Genomic DNA, 7,988 nt, shown 5'->3' with positions numbered 1-7,988 from the left:
AGTTGATTTTTCTCATGTGCTTTCTTAAAGTGACAAAAAGCTGATTAACACATTTTCCATTCTCTCCTCTCTTTCAGACCCTGGTAACTACTAATCTTATTTTTGTCACTATGGATTTGCCTACTCTGGGCATTGCATATAAATGGAAACATACTAAGTGAATTTGGGAGTCTAACTTTTTAAATTAGCATAAAGTGTTCAAAGTACATCCACATTACAATATGAATTAGTATTTTGTTCCTTTTTATTATAATTTTCCCTCTTCTACTCCACTGAAACTACATATATCAAGGTCAACCTCTATATTGCTATATCTAATATTAATTTTTTCTCTTCAACCTACTTATTTTCCAGTAATATTTGAATATACTTGATTGCTCCTCTTGAAATATTTTCTGCTCTGCACCAGCACATAGGTTTTTTTCTAGTTTATAGTACCAGCTGTTTTTACTCAGTCTCCCTTGCTGGTTGTCCCTCAGCTCCTCAACATCAGATTGCTCCAGAGTTCAGTCCTTGATTCTCTTCCCTTCTCTGCCACTCACATGCTGTCTCATGCCTTTGAACATTTTCCTAAATGCTCATGACTAAAATTGTAACTGATATCAGACCTTTTGCTGGTTATCAACTCAGATATCCTGGATACTAACACTTGGATGGCTATCAGAAACCATGATACAAATCAGATTAAATCTAAACTTCTGATTTTTCTCTGTCCAAACTTTCTCTTACATCATTATTTCCTATCTAATATTCAGCAAATGGCAATACTGTGACACCATCCTTCTAGTTCAGGTAAGAAATTTGGGTCCTCTGTGACTCATCTCTCACAAAACATTTTTCATGAGAAAATTCTTGCTTATCTGTAAAATGCATTCAAAATCTTACATCTCATCACTTCCACACTAGCCCAGCTCTGCCTCAAGGGAACATCTATTTCTGGATTATAACAATCATTTCTTAATTTGCCTCCTTGTCCTTGGCCCTATTATTATCTTTAGATATGAAAGTTAGAATATGTCTCTTATCCCTTGAAACCCTTCCATAGGATTCCATTCTCTGTGAAGAAAACATCAAAGTCCTTACCATGATCTTCCTTGTGCAAAATAGGTTTACTCTTGCAAGTCTTTGCATGTTGTTTCTTCCAATAAGCACAGGCTTGTTCCCTGAACCCCTTGGGTTTTCTGCTCAGTCTGCTTTTAATGGAGACATTCTAATGATTTTATTTTAAACTTCACCATCTCATCCTAACCTTTGGAACTCTATTTCAGTTTTATGTTTTATTGTTTTCAAATATAACCACTGGACACAAAATATACTTCTTAGTTATTTCCTATATGTTTCATTTCCTGTTTCAGATGGAAAGTCCGTGAATGTGATGGTTACTATTTGTTTTTTCACTGTTTCTGTTTCCCCTATTGCAGAGAAAAAAATCATGGCAAAATGTAGGTGCTAAATATAAATTTAACTAATGAATAAATAAATGACCTAAGAAACTAAGCAGAAAAAAGTTTTTAAATATTTTAGATTCTATATAAATCATTTAGATTTTCTTTGTGATAACACTGAAGCAATTGGTTATGAAAGGGATTCATTAAGACATTCATAATCTGGTTTCTCATTACAGGAGCTTAAAAATAATGAATATGCAAATTCTGCAGTGTAAAATACAGCAAAAATACAATTGCATAGGCAATTAAAGCAATGTTGGCAATAAATGAAGCTACAATCGTAATAACAATTATGAAGTATTTAAAACTGTGATTTTTGTAGGTTATATAAGAGCTATAGATCTTTTTCCCTTCAGAGATACATAATTAAATATTGGTTGTAGTTCAACTAAATTTTGTATATCATCTCTAATATGATGACATATATATGGGTATCATTGTACAAATGACTGGCTTTCTAGGACCATGCCTCAATCTAAAAATATTCACAGACTTTCACAATATTCTAATTATGAGCCACAGGAGGCAATCTTTATAAAAATTATAATCAGCAATTTATTCAAGAATCAGTGTTAATCAAGAATCACTGATTAAACATTCTTATTTAATCACAGTCACAAATCTTGATTTCATTTTTACACTTGCAACCTTGATAGAGTCTAAAGCAATTCACTTTCCAATAAATGCAAAATGAATTTTTACATCTTGGGAGGGGCAGAGGCTACAGTTGTAGTATTTGAAGGTGTGGAAATAGTCTAAAATACTTCTCTAATATTATAAAGAGAACTTAATTTTCTCAACTTGCAAAGCATTCATACACCATGAAAATAACCTCTAAATAAGCACTTAAAAGTTGTTTACATTTTCATAGTAAACAAATACACAGATATATCTAAATATATACTTATGTATACTAAAATTTTTTCTCAAAATAGCACATGAATTAAGCAATCATAAGCTTCTCACCTCAGTATTTCTTCAATTTTAAAAAGTTACCTTTGCTTCTTAAAATCTATTTCTAAATTTACCTACAGTAAAATTAATATTTGGTTCTTCTCAATGTCTTTCATCAGTGTTTTGTAGTTTCCCAAATGCTGATCTAGTATATTTTGTTAGATTCATAAGAATTAACTATATTCTATTATATGTGATGCCATTTTCCTTATTTTCATTCTAATCATTCATTGATGTGTGAAAATTAATTTGGTTTTATATTGATTTTCACATCCTGCTACCATGATAAATTTACTAGTTTTAGAAATTTTATAAAAATAAATATGTGCTCACTTTAGCAGCACATGTACTAAAACTTTAATAATACAAGGGAGATTAGTTTAGCTCCTGAATAATGGTCACATGCAAAATATAGTGTTCTGCATTTTAAAATTAAGTAAATTCCATAAGATGTTATGTATAGAGACATTTCCTCCTTTTGTTCCTATTAATTGCCATTAATTAAGAATATCACCAGATTTCCAGTGTGTTGTTGAATGGAAATGATGAGTGGATCCCAAATTTAGGAGCAAAGTATGATCCTGTCATCACTGGGTGTGATGTTAGCTGTAGGGTTTTTGTATATAACCTTTATCAAGTTAAAGAAGCTCATAGTTTTGCTGAAGTTTTTGATCATGAATGTATTTTGAATTTTGTCAAATGCTTTTACTGCATCTGCTTAAATCATCACATGATCTTTCTTCAGACTGTTAATATAGTGAATTATGTTGATTAATTTCCCAAATGTTGTAACAGCTTTTTATTCCCTAGATGGTTGCATATATTATCTTTTTATATATTTCTGGAACTTTGATAATATTTTGTAGAAGACTTGAAACCTGAAATTTTCTTGTATTTTGGTCTGGATTTGTGTTAGGACAAAGTCACTGTAGAAGAATAAAGTGGTGAGTGTTTTCATCATTTTTTTTTCCCAAAAACGATCTGGTTTTTATAAGCTTCACACATGCTTTACAGAAATACACATTCTACAATGCAGTGATACATCAACAGTGACTACGGCCTGTGTTTGGACAAACTAAAAACAATCCATTCTGTAGGTCTCTTGGCTCTCACAGATCCCAGCAGGTTTTCTTGATGGAGTCCGTAAGGAGCACTGGAATGAAAACTGCCAACTCAGCTGCCAGGATGTGAATCCAAGAAGGAATGGAGATCAAGGGCGAAGCAGGGAACACAAAAAACCCATCTCACGTACACCATGAGCAGGAATGTGGTGGCCAGGGCCTCTGGAGTCACAGCCAGGCAGCCCAGTGCTGCTGAAAGTAAAACTGCAGGTGGGCTAAGGCTGGGGAAATGACCACGTCCTAAGTCGACCTCCATGACACCCACTGGTACAAGACGGGCCTTCCCCAAGAGCATTGCTGACCTAGCAACAGCAAGGACAAAAGCTTCCACACTGCTGGAGCCTGTTCTGTTGGCCTCAGTGGCTATGTAGAAATCTGAGACTAATCTCTGAATTCCTGATGGAGACTGGCTCTAACTGAAATTCTGGGGTGCATGGGATGTAGACTTTGTAGTGGCCTCTGAGCCAAAGGCTAAAAACAACACAGTTCTGTGGTCCCTGGGGGTCACAAGAGGGTCTGGCCAGGCAGCCCTAACTGCACAGTGGGGCCTGGGTCTGCAGGCAACAAGGGACACTGCAGAGTTCTGCTGCCGAGCATAATCCTGGCTGAAGTAGGCATGTGCCAATGGGGTGATGTGTGACCAGAGAGGATTTGAGGCCAGGAACTGAGTCACAGCCTTTTCCAACTAAGTCACTGCTCTCAGACTCCAGACTGGGGGTCCACCCAGCACATGAACAACTGCCAGCCAGCAGAGCCAGCCTCCTGAGCATGGGAGGTGCTGCCCCCTGTGGGCCTGCACAGTGCTCTTCTCTGCTAGGACAGACACACCTCTACCCAACACAACACGGTTTGCCAGGTAACTCAAGATGCAGAATTCACCCAGCCTGGCCTGTTTCAACTAGAGGAGGCTGGGTATGCTTAAGGTAGGATGGACTCTTCCCGAAGGTCTCCTATCAGATGACCTAGCAAATGACATAGGTAAACATCAATCAGCCCAATACACAGGCCTGAGTCCTTCTGAGTAACCATGTGTGGGGGCACCACCCCCTGGGGGAGCCCTCTTTCCCAGAGGGCAGTCTGTGTCCCAGGACTGAGCACACATTCCAGGGGCCAAATGAGTGCGATGACAGCCATCAGTTATCACCGGCTGTGGATGAGCAGGGCAAGGTGGGGTGGGCTGTGGCCCTGCACCCACCAGGGCGATCCTGGAGGGCCTCGAGTTTCACTGTGGCACCCAGCTGTAGCTGCCTCCTGAAGGCAGAGTGCAGCACGTGCAGCTGCCCCACCTCCTGCGAGCTGAAGCAGGGCTGTTGCTCTGCGAAGTGCTGGAGCGCCTCAAAAGCTGTGGCTGCCTGCTCCCAGGCCACCTGGGACACAGCGTCCTCCCCAGCCTCTTTCTCCACCTGGTCCGCATCCCCGTCAGCCTCAGCCAACAGGGCAGCAACGGGTGCCTCCTCTACTGCTCTCCCCGTGCTGGGCGGGTGCCTGTGGCCCGGACAGAAGGGACCCTCTCTCGCGAGATCGAGGATGTGAGCGAAGGCCTTGTTGTGCGGCTTGGTGTTGCAGCGCTCGGCCTTCTCTTCCTCTTCGCCCTCAGAAGAGCCTCTGGCAAACATGATCACTGGCCACAGCTTCCTCCAGGCCCTCCTGAAGACGTTCCAGGCACAGGTCATGCTGTAATGTGGGTGGAAGCCCCGCAGGCTCACAGGAGGGTTGATAAAGTGCCTCATGAAGTCTCTTCGGATGCCCTGCTCCATGGGCTGAATCAACGACGTCACACTGGCAGGCAAGAAGATGGTGAAACTGTCATCAGACACCAGCTCAGACTCCTGGGGGTGGGCCTGGGAGTTGTCCAGCAACAGAATGGCCTTGCTGTCTTTGGGCAAACCTATCGTTCTAAAGTGTTCTCTCACCTAGGGGACAAAGATGCCATGAAACCAATCTGAGAAGATCTCCTTGTCCACCCAGGCATTACCCCGGGCCTTGTAGGCCACGGGCAGGTGTTGGATGCCTGTGAAAGCCTTGGGACCGCCACACTTCTCGATGGCCAAGGGCTTGATTCTATGGGAACCTGTGGCATTGGCACACATCAGGACTGTTAGTCTGTCCTTGCCCTGCTTGAGGCCGGGCACTGCCCCACCATCTAGGCTGCGATTTGGCAAGCACCACCAGAAGAGGCTGGTCTCATCGGCACTGTAAACCTGCTCAGGAGACAGCCCATGCTTAGTGGTCAAGCTCCTGAAGAAGCCACAGAACTGCTCAGCAGCCTGGTGGTCAGCTACCTGCTTCTGACTGGATGTGTCTAGCTTTTTAATGCCATGCCTGGCCTTAAAACACCAAAGCCACCCTCCAGAAAACACACAGGGCTCAGTCAGCTGCATCTGCTCATAGAAGTCCTTGGCCTTCTCAAAAAGCATGGGGCCCGACACGGGGACACCCTTGCCTGCTTTAGCAGGAAACATTCATACAGCACCTGGTCCAGGTGCTCAAGCTTGGGTGTGTGGAGCATGCTCTGGGGCTCCAGCACCTGGTTGGAGTCAGAATTGGTGAGGAACCAGAGCAGCTGGGCCTTGAAGTCATACAGGGTGCTCATGCCCACGTTTCTTCCTGCATTAGTGCCTTCCTGCTCTCACCCTGCTCCAAGTGTGTGCAGATGTCAATTTTCTCCTTCACAGTCAGCACCACCTGCTTCCACTTTCCCCCTCTGCCCTTCACAGTAGCCTGCTTAGAGGCCATGGGAGGGGTAGACTGGCCTGTTGCCTCTCCTTCCCACCTTGGCTTCCCCTCCATGCCTCACGTTCTCCCTCTCTTCTCTGCTAATCCTGGACTCAAGCCCAGTCCTTCCTTGGCTCTACCCTTTACCTGCAGCAGCCTCTTGCCTCAGCTTCCCCTAGGCATCCAGGTTCTGGACTGCTCAGGTGTCAGCTACTGACAAAGTGGTCAGCTGCTGGTCCTCTTTGCAGGGGAAATGTCCAGAATCAGTCTGCCCCAGACTGCTTAGTGTGGCTGGATCCTTGGCCTTTGTCTCAAGGACAGTGGCAGAACTTCCTCAAACAATGCCTGGTCTCAGGTTAATGAAGGTTTTGTGGTATAAGTGAGGTGCTTTTCTCCAGGGTCCACAATGGTATCTCACCCACAGTACTTCAGGAACTCTAGGCAAGTCCTTCCCCATCTGAGTTGGCCTCCTGGTCTGCTCCTGGTAGTACTGGTGCTTTGCACTGCGGTAGAGTGTGAGTGTGCACCCTGTGTCTCACAGCACACACAGCACCGTAGGCGCCTCTCACTGTGGGAGCAGGCGGCAATCAAGGCTGCTGTCCAGCCTCAGGAGGATTTCTAAAATGAAACTGGGGGAGATGTGGAGTCACACAGGAACCTGTGAGGGGCCAACAAATTTCTGGAGGAGGCTCAGCACCAGAAATGGGCCATCATGAATGTTTCTTGGTGCTTGGTGTGCAGAAGTGTGCGGGCCATACGAAGTGGCTGAAAACACTGCTGTCTGGCTTGCAAGATAAAATGCTTCCTTCAGAAATGAATATTATTTCTGAAACTTTAAGCTCAAGGCAACAAGTCATGGCAAGAGATGTTCAGGTGGCTTCTAGCCTTCAAAGGAAGCACTGACACCATGAGACCAGTGACCAAGGACTTCCAAGTATCCGCCTGAGCCCAAGGGTGGGCAACACACTGGGGACTGGCAGACAGGACAGAGCTGAGGCAGGAGGGAGGGCCTCCTGCACGCTCAGCTCCTGTCCTGCGTGTGTGGAAGTACACTGCCTTAGAAAAGGCCCTAAGGCATTCAGGCCGAGGATGTTAAGAAAGGTCCTTTCCGCCCAGGGACTGTGCTTGTCTGCGAGCAAGGGCGGAATCAGGGAGAAAGGTGCGAAAGACAAGTATCCTGGAGACTGGGCAGGAGAGGAAAGGGAGTCCCAGGAGGATGGGGTCCCGGGACAGACTGCGGTGAGGGACGCGGAGGCGGACGAAGGGCACCACTCCTCCCGAGAGGCTAGGGTGAGAGCGACTGCATCCCGGGACCACGACCGGGAGCAACTCCTTGCGTGTGAGGCAAGCTGCCGCGAAGCCCCACTCAGGCTCCGGGCGTGGCCTGGCCGGCGGGGGCGGCAACCCAGCTGGGCCACAGGGAGCGCTCCGGGGTCGCGCAGACCCAGTCCCGGGACGGCGGCGGGAGGCAGGCCCGGGCCCGCAAGAGCGAGGGAGCCTTGGCCGCCCAGCCTCTCCCTGCCGGCCGCCTGCATCCGGGGCCCCTCACCTGTGTCCGGTTCCCCGCCGCCGCACCCCCTTTGTTTTCTGGAATGAAATGTACAGACCTGGTGGCAGTTCAGCCCTACATTTTTGATGAAACTTGCCAGGGAAACCATACAGTTCTGGAATTTTCTTTAATGAAAATTTTTATTATGAGTCTTATTCAACAAACTTGAAACTGTAGGTTGTTGCTTTCTTAGTGATTTTA

Source organism: Sciurus vulgaris, assembly GCF_902686455.1.
Source record: "Sciurus vulgaris genome assembly, chromosome: 12".
Classification (NCBI taxonomy): domain Eukaryota; kingdom Metazoa; phylum Chordata; class Mammalia; order Rodentia; family Sciuridae; genus Sciurus; species Sciurus vulgaris.
The sequence above is the reverse complement of the archived record's forward strand: the minus strand, read 5'-3'. Positions refer to the sequence as shown.